Genomic DNA, 21,373 nt, shown 5'->3' on the forward strand with positions numbered 1-21,373 from the left:
CGATAGTAAGCTCCAAAACATGAGCTGGTTCTGCTACAACATGTGAACATGTTGTCCAAGACAAGCATGACCACGAAGTAGTCTTATAATAAAAAACTACCGAGTTCAGGAGGGGAACCATCAGCGAGGATATCGAAGTTTTGTACAAATCCGTCTGGTACCTTCGGGACTAGCACTTAGAACTTATTAACCTTGAACAAATCAATCAGTGGCTTGGTGTGCTAGGGACACATATAGAATGGAGGTTGCAAGTCTCCGAACCACAGAATACTTCGCACGTATGCATGACTGATTTGGGATGATTCCAAAGGAAACAACATTGACTTTCTCGAATCCACAGCGGCAACTTGCATCAAATGCACATGAATTAAAAGAAGTCACTACCTTCATCCAAACATATGCTTCATGAACGAAACACGAAGAAATGCTTACACAAGTTTCCAACACTAGGTTGATGTTCAGCATGACTCATGGGAGAGACAAAATGCTGCTGATGGGCTCAACAACAACTCATCGGAATTTCCATATCACTGGACTTCCACCATCATGTGAACATGGTGATAGTATTGGTCAGACCAAAAGATGTAATGGTATATGCTCGAGGGATCAACCACGAGTAAGACAACATTACGAGCATCGTTGGTACTGATTTGATTTGACAATAGCCCACGCTCAAATCAAAAGATTGATAAGACAATAGGTCCAGCAGTTGATCAGAAGGATCAATCGATGAAGATATCGTCTTTCTTCAACACACATACAAGATATCCCTTAAGATGAACTAAATCGGACAAGCTTCCATCTTCCAACTCTCCCAGTTGTTGTCTAGCTTAACCAACTAGCTCAGGGATATCCAACACAGATTCTTGGAGAAAGGGTGGTTTACAGGATAAACCAACTTGATCACGAGCTTAACATAACAGTCAGGTGACAACCTGGTGATACTTTCGAGAAGATATTCGGAAAATCACGAACCACTGATATGTTACTAAGCTCGAGAACAATCTTGCTTTTGGGGGCAAGACGACATGATCAAATGAGTGAGGACTTGAAATAATTCCTAACTCATCAATCGAAATGTGCACCAGGAAGATGGACAAGGTAGCACGATCAATCTTAGAATGATGATTCAAGAACCAACACATTAAGAATGAGGTTATTGTCCATTTAACTACCAAGCAACAAGGTTGCTAGGAGTATTGATTTCACACATCACGATTCACTTGTCGACAATCCGGTTATAACAACACGGGAACCGCGAAATGAATAATGATGGAGAGAAGTATCACTGCACCAAGAATTCATAGGATGGTGTGCAATTCCCATGATAATCTTAATATAAAGATGGTAACACTCCAGGGTGGAACAGAACAAAAACTGGATTGGCATTTTGGTCTGCGGAGCACAACTTCTTTGGCCCAATCCTGGATATGGAAGAGGTACTGGAGTTTGTTTCTCCTAGTCATTCCGGATAGAATGGCTTGACGGACCACAAGAATAATAGGCATCGATGAACGAATGCATGCATACTCTTGACTATCAATTGATAGACGAGGGTCAGAAGACAACTAAAGAGGGACAACTCAAAGGAACATACGATTTTCTGAGTGGTGAATGCATGGTTTAGCATGTCGAACGAAGTTCAACATATTTCTTCCGGATAACCCATGCAGAAAGGTAGAACTGGCAGAGCCACAATATATAATGGAGAACTCATCAAGAGCACTCTGGTTGTGATTGTTCAGTTCAACGAGGAACTTCTGCCATAAGTAGTTCATGGTATTTGGAAGAAGAAGATACCACGGACTTCAAGGACTATCGCAAAGGTTACTAATAACCTAAGGGAGCTAGCAATTACTATCAACATGAAGTAAGTAGGGTGAATCTCGGTTCGAAAACCCAGAAGTGAAATGCCTACTAACTAAGTGGCATCACGGGATGCTTACGAGAATGATGGCCAAAATCATCACACTGAGAACAAATCATGGCTAGACCACTAGATGATCCCCTAAGCACTTAGGGTCATAATTATTAACTCCAACATATATGTCGAGGCAATAAAGTACCTCAACTCACTAATTTGTGTGATTAATCTGACCAAAAGAACATCGGGAACGGGAAGAAGGGATTTGCAAATGCATCCAACTATTTAGAAACCTGGGATGACTCAGACAGCATAACGGCTGTAAATGCTCAGAAAAGATTTGAGACATTGCTACAAAAATGGTGGAATAACCACTCAGAAGCACAATATCAAGGTTTGGTGATCAACAATTAACATACGGAAGATAGTAGGAACTGAACTAAGGCTTACGTCCAACAATCTTACAAGTCTACGGATTAGTAACACGTGATCCTGATAGAAAGAAGAGATAGCCTAGTTCCTTAACCCCGTAGAAAAGATAAGATGACTCAGATCAGAAGGGAATGAGGTATAAGGAGTAAAAAGAGCCTTACGTTCCATCCCACAATCAATTCCCTTATATAACTAAAGAATTTCTAGACTCAACTTCGACCAGTTTGGCTTGGTAATCCTACAGGCAGTCAAGCTCTGATACCAACGCTGTCAGGACCCCGACTAAATGCCACATCGATCTAGCATGTAACACCTCATATCACTTTGCGGCCTCACGCACGGTATTCCCACGGGTGTCGCCTTACCTTTGCCCGGGACCGTTTGCGTCTTTTGGCACACGTATATGATAGTGTCGCTAGCATCCATATGATAAGGAGCCCGGGCTGACATGGCTAGTCGTAAACCCAAAGTGGCACAAACTTACAGGAACAGGCATCCATGACCCAACATCGAACGTGTCGGTCATCAACGAGTGAATCCAGGCTGTAGCACTGGGCTAGCAGGACTCCGGTGAACCGGCCAGCCTAAGTGTCCCGGAGCAGTAGCAAGATACCATGGCTCAGTGGAAACACTAGGAGACATTTCCCGGTAAGAGAGGCTACCAAGGATAAACAACTAGGTTGTCAGATCCCACACATACCAAGCATTTCAATAACATACACACAATATGCTCGATATGTGCAAATACAACATGGCATCACAACATGACTCTACAACTCAAGTATTTATTCAATAGGCTCCGAGGAGCGAGATATTACAAACATGGGTCTCATGACCCAAAAATCAGAGCATACAAGTCAAAGCACATGCGGAAGCTTAACATGTCTGAGTACAGACATCTATAAATGAAAAAGGCTGAGAAGCCTGACTATCTACCAGATCCTGCCGAGGGCACAAGATCGTAGCTGAGGTAACAAGCTAAACGTCGAAGTCCACGTGGAACTACTAGTGAGACTGAAGTCTCTTTGCAAAAACATAAATTAAGCAACGTGAGTACAAATGTACCCAGCAAGACTTACATCAGAACTAACTACATATGCATCATTATCAACAAAGGGGATGGTGGGGTTTAACTGCAGCAAGCCAGCTTTGACTCGGTGGCTATCCTGAACTACGACTGCAAGTAACTCTTTTGAGGTGGCGCACTCGAGTCCACATATTCATCATATCAATACACCACTATGGATCCGCTCCCGTCTTCCTACGAGAACGCCATCCATAGCACTCACGCTTATCTTGCGTATTTTAGAGTATCCACTTTCACTTGTCTATGAACTGATATAGGCAACCCAGAAGTCCTTTTCCGCGGACACGGCTATTCGAATAGATGATGTTAACCCTGCAGGGGTGTACTTCTTCATACATGTTTCCACCACTTAGCGTCTGCACACGACATGTGCTCGGCAGACTTCAAACGAAAGCCGACGTGGGTGTAGACCACGACCTACCTAAACACTCAAGTCTCTAGTCCAGGTTTATCGCCTATTCGGGTTCCATCCATGAGGAGATCCGGCCGGAGTTTCGCTCACAGCCCCAAACGATGTGAACAGGGTTCCCGAGACACCAAACGGGCGCCCGATACACCGTGCCACGTGCCTACCGCATCACAGCCCACCCCTCCGGTCAGCACTGCCCACGGCCTCTAGCATACTACAAACACCAGAAACTACTTGCAACTCCTGGACAGAGGACAAGGGTGAATAAGAAGTCGAGCGGGGTCATATTTCAGGGCCCAATGTATGGTAGTAGCTGAATCATGGATCACAAACACAGAGCTCAGTTCCTGAGGACGGCTTCAATGAGACAACCCACCATGTACTCCTACATGGCCTCTCATCGCTACCTTTACCAAATCGTATTCACACACTTAGCTCACACACAATAGGACATGTTCATACACCTCTGATTCATCCCCGATGAATCAGACCTGACTCAACTCTAAGCAGTAGCAGGCATGACAAACAAGCATGAATGAGTAGGCACAACAGAGCTCAAACAACTCCTACTCATGCTAGTGGGTTTCATCTATTTACTGTGGCAATGACAGGTCATGCAGAGGATAAAGAGGTTCAGCTACCGCAGCAAGTAACAGTTGAATCGTTGTTGTCCTAATGCATTAAAAGAGAGCAGGAGCGAGAGAGTAGGATTGTATCGGAATGAACAAGTGGGTTTTGCTTGCCTGGCACTTCTGAAGGTAATATAGTTCTTCATCGGTGTCATCGATCACATCGCCGGTACACGTCTATCGAGAGGGGACAATTACCGGCAAACAAGGAAGAACACAATCAATGCAATGCGACAATATGATGCATGAATGTGACATGGCAATCTGATGTGATTTGTGCTGATGCAACTAAACCAGATTAAATGAAGTTGGTTTGAATCCAGGATTCAAATTCAAACTCCACATGTGGTTATTTAAATGCCATTTAATTGAATTGTGCTAAACAGCAGCTATAAGTTGTTCTAACATGCATGAAAATGGTACAGATGGATAGATTGGATTTTTCTGATAATTTTTCACATATAATTTATTTAATTTGGAGTTACGGTTGAATTTCTATGATTTTTTGAAGTTTGGGATATTTTCTGGATTTTTCTGAATAAAAATAAACCCAGAAAACATTACTGCGTCAGCCTGACATCATCATGACGTCAGCAGGTCAACAGGGGCTGGTCCGGGTCAAACCTGACCAGTGGGGCCCACTTGTCAGTGACTTAGGTGACTAACAGAGTTAATTAACTCTAACTAATCAAATTAATAGCCACGGGGCCCACTGTCAGTGTCAGCAGGGGTAATTAGTTTAACTAATTTAATTAGTACTAATCCTAATTAACTAACAGGGCTGGGCCCCACCTGTCATTGAGTCAGGGGCGTCCAACTGGGGTCAAACCCGCCGGACTTGGTCCACGGCTCGTCGCCGGTGAAGCCCGAGACGGCGGAGGGGGTCGGAATTCCTCCTCCGGCGACCAAATGGCCAGCGGAGGGCATCTACGTGATGCAGGCGCTCGTCCGCGTCGAGTAGTGGCAGCGGCTGGGCCTAAGATGGCCGGAGTCGTCACCGGCATCGACCGTGGCGGTCGCCGGAGCTCGGGCAAGCTCGGGGTCGACGCTACGGTGGCCGGGGAGGCTCGTGCGAGGCACCTACGTGCTCTAGGCAGCGCGGGGAGGAAGCTGAGCACGACAGCCGGACCACTAGGTGGCCGGAGGCACGTCGGCGGCGGTCACAGGCGGCGGCGGGTTTCGGTCATCGGCAAAACGGCGACTAGAACTAGCAAATGTCGCAGAGACAAAGGGAAAACGGTGTAGAAGCTCACGGGGATCGTGTAGGGCTGGTCGGCGAGCTCGGGGAGGCTTCGGAGGTGGCGAGCGGGCACCGGCGATCTCGGGCGGCCGGAGATGGGGAAGATGGCGTGGGCGGCGATGCAGGGCGTCCGGCGGGGCATGGGTTGGTGGAGAGGAAGAGGGGGTCGAGGCAGAGCCTCTGGACGCAACGACGAGGCGAGGCAGTGGCTGTGGCCACGGCGACGCTCGTCGGGGCGACGGACGCGTTCGGTGGCAGAAAGAACAGAGGAGGTGAGAGCATTTGGGGGGAGAGAGAGAGAGTCCAGGGGGTCGGGGCAGCGCCGAGGAGATGACACGAGGCGTCGCGGTGGCCAGGCGATGCAGACGAGCAGGGTGGTGGCGTGGCGAGCTCGGGCGCGTGCGCCGTGTCCCTCCTCTGCCTACTGGCGCGAGGAGGAAGGCGACAGGGAGGAGGAGGTGGGCTGGGCCTGCCAGCTAGGCCGCCAGGTAGGTTTGGGCCGGGTGGGCTGAGAGGTGAGCGCCAGGTAGGGTTTCTCTCCTCTCTGCTTTTCCTATTTCTGTTTTTTTTATTTAATCTTTTGCCACTGTTTTGAATTTAAAATAATCCAAACAATGCCAAAAACTCCTCTGAATATTTTTATTTTGCTAGATGGACTTTTCCAAAAGCTCATAAAATATTTCAGGGGTATTTGAAATTATATTCTAATTATATGAATATAATTCAAATTCAAATAGCTAATGATTTAAATTCAAAATCCCAAAAATAAATCCTTTTAAAATGTTCATTATTTTTGGTTTGGATCAAAACCCTTGCCAAAAATATTAAACATCTAAGAAGAGCATTTTGGAACAATGAATGAGATTTTAGGGTTTTTGCCCTTCTTTTACTTAAGTTTTTGAGGCTTCCAAATTTCCTCAGTTCAAGTTTCAAAAATTTAAACATGATGCAAACACTAGGCAGCACCAGAAGTAAGGGATGTGACATTTTTTTTACAAGAGCATTGAGCTCTTGCCGCACCTCCGCCACCCGCACCTCTTGTTTCTCTCGCTCGGTGCGCTCCATGGCCGCATTGTCTTCGGCCTTGGACATTGCTTCCTTCAGGGTCGCCACCTCGGTTGTGGCCCCTGTAACATTCACGTTGGTCCTATCATTATTTGCAACCAGGTATTTTTATATATACTTACATAAGATGCTACCTACCTTCCTTGTCCTCGAGTTGCTTCTTGGCAAGGCCGAGCTCATTCTCGGACCGCTCGAGGCTCTGCTTTAATGCATCGACCTCCGTTGTCAGTGTGGCAGAGGTCAGCAGCGTAGCCTGCATTCCCATATTGACATATTTATGTTAGACTCCTGCATATATCTTTTTAGATCCTTAGTACGGCTTTTCTTTCCGAACACCAAACTGAGCATCAGGGGCTAATGTCTATGCGGTAATATTTTTACATGATTTAAATACATACCTCAAAGCCTGTTAGAAGGCCCGCTCTTGGCGGACTGAACCTTCTGGATCACCGCACTCATAACAGTGCGGTGCTCCTCATCGATGGAGGCGCCGTTAAGCACCTCCAACAAATTGTCCGGTGCCTCCGGTTGGACGGAGGCCACCGGCGTCGTAGGCTTGCCCTTCTTACGAAGGGGCCGCCTGCTGGACTCCGGAACCACTAAAGGTTCCGGTGCGGAGTCCAGCCCAGGACCGGACTTAGAGCCCTTTGGGGTTTTGTCCCCTTTGCGCCTGCAATCCGGAAGGTCGCCTTGTGGCGCCTCCGGGGCTACCTCCTCCTAGCCCGTCCCCTTTTGGGACTCCACCTAGGCATCGTCCGTGGGGCGAGGGGAGGTAGCGATCGAGAGTGAAAGACTATTCACATCCGACGAATCCAGGGATCCGCTCGACGAAGCGTCGAGCTGGGCCTTGGGCGGACTGCATGATTATGTGCGGCGTTAGAAGATACTATGCACTAAAGGAACGCCATGAGTTATTCTTGTATCCGGATACTTACGATGTTGCCAGGGGCTTGGCCCTGGTTGGCCACTCCTCTCCGCCGTCTTCGGCGTCGGAGGCGTAGTCCGGAAGAAGGGTCTTCCCCTTCTTGGACACTCCAGCCTCCCTAGTTGGGGCGGCCTTGCTTTTCTTTCCTCCCCCGGTTGGAGGGGGAGAGGCTTCTTCTTCCTCCTCCTCGTCTTAGGAGGAGGAGTGTGCTTCGGGGTCTTCGGGCGATGAGTCTGACACCACCAGGCGCCGGGAGCTCCTTCGAGTTCCCGTGGCCTTCTTCTTCGCCTTCTTCTCCGGCACCACGTGAGGTGCCGGAACCAGTAGCTTCGCCAGGCGGGCGTCTGCTGGGCCTTCGGGCAAAGGAGCCGGACAGTGGATCTGTCCGGACTTCTTCTGCCTATCCTTTTAAAGGAATGGGAGTTTAGATACCGCATAGAGTCAAACTATGAAAAACGAGTACCCTGTAATGGGTAAAACAAGCTTACCGCACTGGCTTAGCGCTTCGCGCAGAATCCACGATCCTCGGTAATTGGAGGGTAAACCTCAGAGCCCTTGAATAGCACCTTCCAGGCACTCTTCGTGCGTTGTGTCGAATAGCCTGGACAAAGTCGAGTGCTAGGCCGGGTCAAACTCCCACAAGTTGAAAGCCCGTCGTTGACATGGGAGGATCCGGCGGAAGAGCATGACCTGGACTACGTTGACAAGTTTAACCTTCTTGTCCATCAGGTTTTGGACGCAGGTTTGGACTCCGGTCACCTCTTCCAAATTACCCCACGACAGGCTCGTCTCTTTCCAAGAGGTGAGCCTTGTGGGGATGCCAGATCGGAATTCAGGGGCCGCCGCCCATTCAGGGTCGCGCGGCTCGGTGATGTAGAACCACCCCGATTGCCACCCCTTGATGGTCTCCACAAAGGAGCCCTCGAGCCATGTGACGTTGGGCATCTTGCCCACCATGGCGCCTCCGCACACCGCCTGCTGGCCGCCCACTACCTTCGGCTTGACATTGAAGGTCTTCAGCCATAAGCCTAAGTGGGGCTTGATGCGGAGAAAGACCTCGCACACGACGATAAACGCCGAGATGTTGCGGATGAAGTTCGGGGCCAAATCATGGAAATCTAGGCCGTAGTAGAACATGAGCCCCCGGACAAATGGGTGGAGTGGGAAGCCCAGTCCGCGGAGGAAATGGGGGAGGAACACCACCCTCTCATGGGGCCTAGGGGTGGGGATGAGCTGCCCCTCATCTGGGAGTCGGTGCGCGATGTCGTTGGACAAGTATTCGCCTTTCCTTAACTTTTTGATTTGTCCCTCCGTGACAGAGGAAGCCATCCACCTACCTCCCGCTCCGGACATGGTTGGAGAAGGTTGAGGTGGGAAGTGCGGACTTGGGCATTAGAGCTCGAGTGCGCGGAGATGGATAAGCAAAGGAGGAAGAAGGCGTAAATGGAAAGAGTGGATCCTTATCCCCTTATATGGGCGGCCGAAACTATGTGCCCCCGCCAGCCTGGTAAAACTCGCTTATCTCCCAAGTGCCATGATTAATGGCGTGGTAGTGTTACCCACGCCCGTATTGATGAGAATCCCGGAATAAGGGGACACGATCTCTGCTTTGACAAGACGTGCCAAGGAAACCACCTCGCTAAACACGCTGAGGTGGGACAGTAAAACGATTCGAATAAAGGCTTGGCTGTGGCATGATGTCACGCTACGGAATACGTCAGCATATTAGATTTGTGCGAATATTATTCTCTCTATGGTGGTATGTGGAACTTATTTTGCAGAGCCGGACACTATCCTTGTGTTCAACATATTCTATGAAGTATTCGGAGGAGGAACCCGCCTTGCAATGCCGAAGACAATTTGCGCGCCAGACTCGTCGTCATTGAAGCCTGGTTCAGGGCTACCCAGGGAGTCCTGGATTAGGGGGTGTCCGGACAGCCGGACTATGACCTTTGGCCGGACTCCCGGACTATGAAGATACAAGATTGAAGACTTCATCACGTGTCCAGATGGGACTTTCCTTGGCGTGGAAGGCAAGCTTGGCGATACGGATATGTAGATCTCCTCCCATTGTAACCGACTCTGTGTAACCCTATCCCTCTCTGGTGTCTATATAAACCGGAGGGTTTCTGTCCGTAGGATGAACAACAATCATACCATAGGCTAGCTTCTAGGGTTTAGCCTCTCTGATCTCGTGGTAGATATACTCTTGTACTACCAATATCATCAATATTAATCAAGCAGGAGTAGGGTTTTACCTCCATCGAGAGGGGCCGTACCTGGGTAAAAACATCGTGTCCCTTGTCTCCTGTTACCATCCGCCTAGACACACAGTTCGGGACCCCCTACCCGAGATCCACCGGTTTTGACACCGACAGGGCGCCTTTATATGAGAGTCCAAACTCAGTTGCATTCACATCGTGCTGGTTCTATTCTGCTTCTCCAATTAATTCCCTCTGCATGCTAATTGAGGACGCATCATTGACCATTCAACGTCTCGGGAACCGCTACCCTCTCCCTCCTTGTCATTGAAGCCGTATCAATGTAAATGCATGTCAGGAGACGTTCCTATCGACGACGAGCTGCCTATGGTGACTTCGGGGCTGTTTGGTTCTAGGACAAGCATTGCCACACTTTGCCACATATTTTTGCCAAGCTTGCCTAAGGTTAGTTCATCAAAATGAGAGCCACAAGTTGGCAAGCCTAAGGTAATGTTGCCACACTTTTTATGTGTATGCCATGTGGGTCCCAAGTGTGGCTTGCCTAAGGTGTGGCTTGAACCAAACACTCACCTAAGTTGGTCAAACTTGCCTAATCTTAGATATGGCAATCTTTGGCAAACACAAACGAAACAGCCCCGCATAAATTTCAAGATGATATGTCGGCTCAGTCTTTCGGAGGTGCTTATAGGGGTAGGTTGTGCGTGTGTGCATTCATATGCGTAAATTAGAGGGAGAGCCCAGCTATATGCGTGCTCCAAGGCACCGCACCACGCCCCACCCCTACACAAAGACTGCCACGAGAGCATTTGCAACTGCCATGTTCGGGTTGCGCTTGGCTCTTTGCATCTTCGAGAAGACGAACAATGATGTTACTACTACTTCTATAGTATCGAATCCACTGCTGCATGTCCCTCCACTGCGTGCAGGAGGGATAGCTTGTTGTAGTATAAGAAAAAGCCTATCCTCGTCTATGAGCCACCGCGTGCATGGGCGAGGGAGAGGCGTGTAGTAGTAAAATCAAGCTTCTCCTCGTTGTACGAGTTGACACGACACATCATAGCATTGGCCCCACATGCTTGCCTCTAAACGTGGCTAAAAGACCCGCAGTGTACAATATATTTGCTGCAACCTCTAACATTTACCCCACCACAAATTAAAATATATATTCCTGTCTTGACCAGATGAGCGTGCAAATTACAATCACCAAGATGACAGGTAGGGCCAGAAGATTATTTTAATCAACAAAAAAAATGCTTCAAGACGACCTCGTAGCATGGAGCCATCCCCAACAATTTTAAGCTTACAAGCACGAGTACATGCTATCCTAGACTATCTACACATGAAACTGCCACACGAGCGTCCGGGCTGTGCTTGGCTCTTTGCCTCTTTGGGAAGTCGAACAATGATGGAGTACTACTGCACTGGAGGAGTACTACAGTATGCTTCTGGCCATCTAACACCGAACGAACTACTGCATGTCCACCGCGTGCGGGAGGGAGAGCGTGTAGCGAAAGCTTCGCCTAGTCCGGCCAGCCACCACACTCATGGGCGAGGGAGGGACGCAGCTTCATTGACTTACTGCTCCTGCCTTTGCGTGTATGATAGCTGGGCCCAACAGGTGGGTGGCCTACCTATCATACAGCCAAAGGTAGATGCAGTTAAGGCATCAGAGCTCAGTCCGCGAAGGAGAGGGCGTTGTAGTAATCAAACTTGTTGGTCTTGTATGAGTTGACGCGACACATCAAAGCACTGCACTCGATATATTTCAATAATTTGCATCTACCGATGCATTAATTACAATGCATGCATGCATTTCGTGACTCTCCTTTTGATACTTGCATGTGTTGATTTAATGCACCTTGCAGTAGTATGAATATGTGACGGTAAAGCTTTGTAATGCCTCCGCCCTAAAGCGAGAGATGGTTGTGCATGAGGAGGGCGAGATCATGCAGACGGAACAGGACCCAACGATGGAGCTCTCTATGGTCTGGATGGACCTCACCTTGCTCCACTACCCCTTGTGCCTCCGCTCCTTGAAGCCTCCAGTGTATGAGGTTTGAGTACACCTCGTCCGTTCGGCTGATCGAGCAAGGTGCAGGTTTCCTGATTGATGTGATGTTCGATTGATTTATGTAGTGCAAGGGAGGGCACCTGGGAACTAGCAGCAGTGTCAGAAGTGCGAGCGTGGTGGTGGCTTCGACGTGCGGAACACAACGGTGGACTTTGTCCTCTCCTTTGTGAGGGTGGACTGCCCGCATGAAGGCTGTGGGCTCTATGTCACTTAACTCAAGCTCGCCGATCACTAGGGCATGTGTCTGCTCGCGCCCTGCAAATGCCCCGTGCCTGTCTGCGGCTACGAAGGCCCGTCGCTGCTTCCACCACATAGCACCGTCCATCCCATGCTTCTGCACAGGATCCAGTACGGCAAGGCACTCCAGCTGCAAGTGCCACTGCCGGAACCATGGCTCTTGCTGTTCGCGGATGAGGATGACCGCGTGTTTTTCTTGGTTGGCGGCATGCTCGACATTGGTGCGCCTATCACCATGTCGGTCGTCTACATCAGAGTGGGGGCATCCCCACTGTCGCACTACGTGGCCATGATGTGGGCGAACGGCCCACCGGGGGAGCCCAGAGGCAGGACCGACACCGTCAAGGTGGAAATGGAGGTGACAAGTAGCAAGGATCTCGGCGACGTCGCCGTGCAGGAGCTTACCTTCTTCACAGTTTCGCCCAAGCTGCTGGCCGGGGCTAAGCTGGTGTCCCTCCACATTTAGATTGACAAGCTCACGTCTGAAATGATTCTACAGTGCCTTCTGTTTATCTTAGTAATATGCTAATATAGGGGTTGGCTCGGTCTACTTTAGCTTAAGAGACAGTGGGGTTTGGTGGCGATGCAGCAATTACTTGACATCAAATCAGCAGTTAAAGTAATTTCCAACAGTCGAACAGATATTTTGTGTCTGTTGGATATAAAGTTCCTTTGGGTAAGAAGTATAACAGCTTATATGCTTGTTTGTTCAGGAAGTGTTGCATACTTGTGCGAGTTGATGCGACACATCAAAGTATTACTACTACTAGTAGTACTCCCTCCGATCCTAATTTCTCTGAACATAAGTCGAGGCGTAGATACCAAGGAGGGTCTGGTTGTGTCTATACTTGGACAACTCACCCGACTACGCACCAGGCAGACGAAGCACGTGTCGTGTTGGTGCCGTGTGCGGCCTGCACATTAACCAAAACCTCAGGCCTCCATCTTAGCCTCCGCGTTTTAAACTTCTCAATCTCAAGGCCAAGGAGCAATGTGAAACCTATGATAGAGCCAATCAGATGGTTCAGAACACTACAATTCGTAGCTACAGATGCGTGTGTGAGAGATGACGAGTGCGTGCGTGCACCTCTTCTCTTCCTGTATAATGTACTAAACTCGGAGTACAAGTGTATGTGGGTGGCATCGACCTAGGGAGCTAGAGATGGTGCATGCAAGAAGTCCCGAGAGATAGGTGTAATGCTTCTGAAAAAAGACTACACTGGTGCGTGTCGGTCCTAAACAAACGGCTTTTAACCCCTTTCCGCGATGGCATTTGGAATCATCGCCAAGTGAGTGTGGGAGATAGGGGGGTCCTTCCCACATGACCCAGAAACCGTCAGGGATATGCCCTCCTGGCACACACGCTCGGCAAAATGAGCTCGTGTGCGACCGTCGAGGGCTCAAATACGGAAATACATACAGTAGAGCTAAAAATACAATTATACGGAGAAATTGTTTCCGGTCACAAGTACATCCCACACAGTCAGTCCCAGCTAAACGTTTCCATTCGTATGTACATCCCACATAGTCGCTCCAAGGAAAATGTTTTCGTTCATAGGTACATTACACACAATTTTTCCCGTTAAATCGTTTGTGATAGCATTGCCATTGCACACTATATTAATAATTTGATCATTTGCGTTATTGAAAGCGTCACACATGATGTGTAGAAGAAACTGTGTGGCAAAGGCTGTCCATCACACACACTTTTTATGTGGTAAACGTTTGCGCAAGGTGGCCTAACACAAACAGTTTTCAAGAGAAAGTCGTGTGTGCAGTGGAGATTGATCGCACACGTAGTGGATCCTAGAAACATTTCTGATCTCCACGTATATTGCAGACGTTTTGCTTTCGCAAACCGTGTGCAGTGTAATCCCTATGTCGGTGGGAACGACACCTATGGGATCAACGGAATCCCTAATGTGGTCGGCGGGCGCGGGGTTGTGAGAAGAGCGGGTCCAGGATCCAGCACAAGGATCGTTTACCAAGGTTAGGGCCGCAAGGATTGTGTAATACCCTAGTCCTGCTTTGGTGTATATCTGAATGTTCTTGTTTCTTGAACTAGCTACGGTGCGTACTAGTCCAAAAAGCCGAATCCCTCTCCAGTATGCCTCGGGCCTCCTTTTATAGGAAAAAGGGGATGCCACAGTGGCACACGGGAGGTGGAAAGGGTACAGTGTACAAGCTTATCGCGTGTCATTACGGGACAAGACACATTAAATGCGCCCCTGAGGTGTCCCCTCGCTTTGTTGCCACCTCGCCTTACTTCGACACGCGTCCAGGCCAGCAAGGCGGGCAGCGCCATTTAGGCTGGTAGGCTGCTGAGCTGGCGCGGTGGCAGCGTCTTCATGAAGATCTGCATGCCACCACGCAGGTGCTTGCTGAGCTGGTCTCGGGGCCGCACGTCGCCACACAGGTGCCAGCCTGGCTGGCTGGGCTGGCAGCTGCATGGGAATGGCGGTGGGGTCTTGGCGCGCGCGGGCCTCGCTGCGGCCCTGCTGATGTTTTCGGCAAGGGTCTTGCCGCGGCCCCAGCGAGGGTCTTGCCGTGGCCTTGTGGACATCCCCGGCAGGGATCTTGCCAGGGGTCTCGTGGATTTCCTTGGCAAGGATCTTGCCGAGGATCATCATCTTTTGGTCCTCATCTGATCTTGTGTGTTAATGATCTTCACAAAGATCTGCATGCCATCACGGAGGCGCCTCCCGAGCCTTGGTTCCAATGTGGTTGATGGTGTTTTGGAAAACCTGAGGCTCAAGCGTGGCGCGCTCCACTGGCGTTCGGCAAGTTGCCCCGTCAAGGCTCTTGCCAGGGCTACGGGGGCCGCCCCGGCAAGGGTCTTGTCGGGGGAGTCCACCTCGCCCTCTTGCTCTTTGCGTTTCTGGTCTTGGCGTTGCTTGATTGTCTTGTGGCTTCGGCCTCCCTCCTCTGCACTACTAAGTGTGGCCGTGGGCACGGCTATGACTTCCCGTGCACAGGTAAAGGGGTACGAAGTAGAGCCCTACTTCTGTACATTGATAGGAGCCCCCGGGCCTGGGCCACACATAAGCGCGATGTGTTGTTGGGCTAGGCCTAGAACGGTGCGCGGGCAGGTGGGGCCGATTTTTACCATGGAAGCTTTCATCTGTTGTGCTTCCCCACGACCCGCGTTGAATGCACGATGTGGGGATTGTGTGTGGGGTGACCGAAGCATGCTTGCGTCATCCTGCGGTGAATAGTAAAGAGGCGGTTGCGTGTCCTTTAAGACTACAGGCCGCAGCTCATTTACTCTACCCGCCTTGGAACCGTCGTTCCACGTTTCCCACTATGCCCGCCCCTTGCGCCATGTACGCCGCATGCACGGCGCCGGGTAGGTGACAGTCGCATGGAATATGGGAAGGCGCGTGCGCGCGTGGGTCGACACCCGCGCGCGCGCGTGGGTCGATACCCACGCGCCTTCAATTGGGCGAGGAGGGTGCTCGACGGCCTCGCCTGCTGCCACCTCAATGAGCCGGAGTGGTTGAGAGAGGAGGCCGAGCCCCGATCCATCCCCTTTGTAAGGAGGGGAGGGGGAGGGATGGTACCCCTCAATCTTTCGCCATCCTCCTCCTCCCAGCTTGGCTTCTTTCTTCCTTCTGCTACAAGGTGGCCCAAACCTGGGTAAACTGATGTGTCATGTTTCCTTCCTGTTCGTCGAGCTAGGCTATGAGATTGGCGAGTAGGCACAATGGGAGGCTGAGTTCTTTGCACGCACCCCAGAGTTCGAACCTCTAAAGGGTCTGCGGGACCTGAAATCCGACATTTGGCGCGCCAGGTAGGGGTTCGTCGGAGCCTCTCTTCCGCCGGTCGATCTGCTACCGCTCCACTGCTACCATGGCTGACGCTCGTCAAGCTCGTGCAGAGCGTCGGGCTGCCCTCACCACCCGCATCGCTTAGATGGCACCTGCGGGTGACGGCTGGCCTCACCGTCCCCTGTCGCCAGTGGCGAACGCTACCACCGGCCCCGTGGGGCATGAGCAGCAGGCTTCGTCGTTGCGTCCTTCTGTGCGGCGAGACGGGCGCACCGCCACCCCGTCGCTGACTCCGGCTGCCTCGCCTTCCCATGCTTATCGTGGCCCCGCGAACGCGCAGGCTGCGCTGCTCATGGCACGCGAGCTTCTATGCTACCGCCCTGTCGATGACCTATACAAGGACTGGCTGGACCGTAAAACCGAGCTGGTCAGCACCCCCGGAGAGTCTGCTGTACCGCCTCGCTCGCTGCTTCACCCGCCGCCTGCCATGGCGACGTGGCTCACGGTGCGCCTCCTCCACCCCCCAGGCAAGAAGTCGCCCTCGAGCCAAGGCGGGAAGCTCCTCGGCGTGATCTGCAGTGTAGGCACCCACGCGCGACGAGGCAAGCTGCCAGGTGGTTCCGCGGCCGCAAGGAGATGCGTGTGCGCTCCCTGCATCGCCACGTCAAGACCGCGTGCCGCCTGAAGTGGTGGCGCATGTGCGCCAAGATCCGGCTCCACCTTTGCGACAGGCCTCCGTGACCATGGCAGGATGCCACGCGTTCACTCTGGAGCTGAGCAGCATCATATGGCCGGGGAAGTTCAAGGCCGACCTTCCTCCATGCTATGAAGGCACCCGTGACCCTGCTGAGTTCCTGTAGCTCTACGAGCTGAGCATCAAGGCGGCCAACGGCGACGAGAAGGTTATGGCCAACTGGTTTCCCATGGCCCTCAAAGATGGCGTGCGCTCGTGGCTCGTGAACCTCCCGTGGGATCAATCTCCTCCTGGGACGAGATGCGCGAGTGTTTTGTCGCCAACTTCCAGGGAACTCGTGACCACCCACCAGCCATGGGTGACCTATGGCGCATCAAGCAACAGCCAGGAGAAACCTTGCAGAAGTACATCCAGGGCTTCAGTAGTGTTCGCCTCAAGATCCCCAAGGTGTCAGATGAGGCCATCACTCGGCGTTCACTGATGGCGTCCGTGACGTCAAGATGAAGGAGGAGCTCGCCATACACGAGGACCTGTGCACGGCTCTGGAGATGTTCAACATGGCAACCAAGTGTGCGAGAGCTGAGGAGGGACACCTCTCCCTCCTCGAGCTCCCTAAGGCTGACCCAGAAGACAAGAAGTGCAGGATCAAAAGTATGTCTAGAGGGGGTGATTAGACTACTTGACCAAATAAAAATCTAGCCTTTTCCCAATTTTAAGTCTTGGAAGATTTTAAGTCTTAACACAAGTCAAGCAATCAACCTACACATGCAATTCTAAGAGTATAGCAACAGAATGTAAATCATTGCATATGAAGGTAAAGGGGAGGAGTTTGGAGGGAGCACACGCAATGTAGACACAGAGATTTTTGGCGTGGTTCCGATACGTGGTGCTATCGTACATCCATGTTGATGGAGACTTCAACCCACAAAGGGTAACGATTGCGCGAGTCCACAGAGGGTTCCACCCACGAAGGGTCCACGAAGAAGCAACCTTTTTTATCCCTCCATGGCCATCACCCACGAAGGACTTGCCTCACTTGGGTAGATCTTCACAAAGTAGGAGATCTCCTTGCCCTTAAAAACTCCTTGGTTCAACTCCACAATCTTGACAAAGGCTCCCAAGTCACACCTAACCAGTCTAGGAGAAACCACTCTCCAAAAGGTAATAGATGGCGTGTTGATGATGAACTCCTTGCTCTTGTGCTTCAAATGACAGTTTCCCCAACACTCAACTCTCTCTCACAGATTTGGATATGGCGGAAAGATGATTTGAGTGGAAAGCAACTTGGGGAAGGCTAGAGATCAAGATTCTTGTGGTTGGATTGGAATTTCTTGGTCTCAACACATGAGTAGGTGGTTCTCTCCCAGAAAATGAATGCTGGAAGTGTAGGCACGTTCTGATGGCTCTCTCACCAAATGGAGAATGGGGTGGAGGGGTACATACAGCCTCCACACAAAATCTAACCGTTACACACAATTTACCAAACTCGGTGGGACCGAATAGTGAAACTTGGTGAGACCGAATTGGTTCAAAATGTGAACGTTAGGATTTTCGATGGGACCGACATGACCAACTCGGTGGGACCGATGTGCTAGGGTTAGGGAAAAACTTCATCTCGCTGAGACTGATCACATGAACTCGATGAGACCGATTTTAGTAATAAGCAAACAGAGACTTGGTCAGGCAAACTCGGTGGGACCGATCGCTCATTTCGGTGAGATCGAAACGTTACGAAAAGGAAACAAAGAGTTCGCATTGCCAACTCGGTGGGAACGTCCGCTCATGTCGGTTAGACTGAAATGTTACGAAGGGAAATAGAGAGTTTGCAATCCCATCTTGGTGAGACCAAGATCCCTATCGGTGAGACCGAATTGATTACGGTTTTTGGTAGTGGCCATGTCAAATGAACTCGGTGGCGCCGGATATATAAAATCGGTGGGGCCGAGTTTGACTTTAGGTTTTGGACATACATGGAAATGAGAAAGTGGTTGAGGGCTTTTGGAGCATATCACTAAGCATTTTGAGCAAGCAAGCCATTAAGAAACACATCATCCCCTTTTAATAGTGTTAGCTTTTCCTATGGACTCAATGTGATCTTGGATCACTAAAATGAAAATGTAGAGTCTTGAGCTTTTGCCAATGTGTGTCCTTAGCATTTTGAGGGGTCCACATCTCTAGTCCATACCATACCAATCATTGAACTTTATGAAATGATTACCTTGAAAGAACATTAGTTCAATGAGCTATATGTTGTTAAGAATTACCAAAACCACCCAGGGATCAGCTGCACTTGCAATCTCCCCCTTTTTAGTAATTGATGACAACATATAGATCAAAGCTTCGACAAATTATAATAAGAATGAAAAACATTGTCGCTTTGAGAGGTATGTGATAAGCAAGAGCTCCCCCTAAATTTGTGCATTATTTAAAATTTGCTTTTGAATGCAAATGCAGAATCGATTAGGAACATGGGTTACTCTTCCATGTCACATACATCTTGGTGGAGCACTCAAAATGATAGAATATAAAATATGCACTCATCATCAAGACAAGATGTGAATGATCATACAAGATAGATAGAATATCATCATTCAAGCACAAACATTAAAGTATGATATGATCAAGAACATGACCATACAAGTATCTCACACACACATAAATAGAGTATCAACCAAACAAGCAAGCAAATAAAGTAGCAAGAGAGGCAAAAGTAAGCAAAACACGTTCTCTCCCTTTGGCAACAAGTTACCAAAAAGCTTGAAAATGCATAGTGCTATGCAGCTCTCTAAGCTTGATCTCCGGGAGCTCTAGTGTGCTAAGGTGGCGTGGAGAGGAGTCCTGCAATGAATGCATCTAAAGAAGATTGTGGAGCTAGAGGGGTTGCCACTGGAGGGGCAACTGAAGCTGTGGCTGCAGGAGCTGAAGTTGTAGCCCTAGTGTCTGTCACTATCATTGCTGCAGACTTCTGTCTTCTGGGCACTCTCTGATAAGCATCAGTGGTTGTCTTGTCACTTCTGTCCTCAAGATCTTCTTGTATCTTCTCCACTGAAGTCTAAATCTCTATGACCTTGACATCCAAGTCATGAAGTTTTGTCTCAAAGATCCTCTCAAGGCTCTCTTGACTTCGAGTCAAGGAAGCTAGTCCTTTCTCTATTCTCAAAGTGGCCTCAAGCAGATAGCTGAGCTGGTCCTGCTTGGTCTTGAGATTGACTGCAGATGCATCTGGAATCCTTGAAGCTTTCTCAGCCTATGCCTTCTCTCTCTTCTCTTGAGCCTCAACAGAAGTTGGGTGAGTAGGATCCATCACAACTGTGTTATCCTCAAAATCAGGCCTCAAGGGAAGATGCTCTTTATCTAGGAGATACATGCCTTTGCACATCTTGGAGTTGATGAGCATCTGAATGTGTGGAGCATACCCACATGATCTCTTCTAATTGCTGCAGTTCTCTTGATGGTCTCAACAATCAAACTCATCACCTTGAATTTTTGTGGCCATCAAACATTTGAAGCAAGTTTATGGACTGGCCTCTGATCATCCTATGATCTCCTGACTTGGCCAGCAAGGTGTGCCTCAATATAGTGTTCATGGCGGCCAATCCAGACAACAAGTAATATACTGAGCCTAGCTTGTGTGTCTCCAAGGCTTTGTCAGGTATCTCCTTGTACATGTTGGTCATGGAGTTGTGATCTTTCTTGCGCTTGGCATAGACATTAGTATCATCCTCATGCTCTTCAGGGGCATTGATAAGCTTGGCCCACTCAGCAACTATAGACTGGTACCTGGTACCCTCAGTCATCCAGACTATCTTTCCATCTGGGTAGAAATGAGCTATTGAATAGAACTGCATGATTAACTCATCATTCCATTTGGTCAATTTCTGACCCACAAAAGTGTCAACTCCATTGAGTCTGAAGTTCTCATGTACACCAGGGAAATGATCTTCATTATTGTCAATGTACTTCCAGTCCACCCATTTCATGTCACGGACAATGGGCTTCTTATCCAGGAGGGTTGTCTCATAGAAGTCCTGCTGTTCCTTAGTGTGAAATCTATAGTCCACATCAGTTCTTCTCCTCACAGCATAGGGTTCTGATTGTCTCCACAATCTGAGACCTGCATCCTTTCTTTCCTTCATGTTTTCAGCTACTGGATGATTGTCATCATGATCAGGAATCTTTGGCTTCAATTTCGTAAGCACGTGGGCTTCTTCTTCTTCTTCCATTTTAGGCACTGGGGCCTTATTCTTTTCAGTAGCTGGTATGTTTCTCATGCTTCTCTTTGGTGCAGACTTAGAAGCTTGAGCAGTAGCCTTGGGGCAGTCTTGGGCTTAGATGGAGAAGCCCCAGACTTGATGGCATCCCCCATGAGCTTTTGAGCTTTTAGGAGCTGGTGTAGCATCTTCTTCTTCATCATCTTCATCAGCATCATCTAATGAGTGCTTCTCAAACTCAGCCATAGGATCAACAAGCTTGCACCATCTCCCTCTCTTCCTTTCCTTCTTTTCCTTTCCAGCTCCACTTGCTGGTTGAGCTTTCTCCTGAGTTGATGCTCTGGCTTTGTACATGGGCACTCTCTTGGCAGGAGATTTCTTGGGAAACCTAGGCTTGGTAGCAGCAGCAGCAGCATACTCCTTTTTTAGCACCTTCTTCTTGGAGCTGACCTCCTCCTCAGCAGCAACATAGTCCTCCTCTTCAGAATCTGAGTTTTTCTTCTTCCTTGTCCTAGTTGCA

Source organism: Triticum dicoccoides, chromosome 7B, assembly GCF_002162155.2.
Source record: "Triticum dicoccoides isolate Atlit2015 ecotype Zavitan chromosome 7B, WEW_v2.0, whole genome shotgun sequence".
NCBI classification, from domain to species: domain Eukaryota; kingdom Viridiplantae; phylum Streptophyta; class Magnoliopsida; order Poales; family Poaceae; genus Triticum; species Triticum dicoccoides.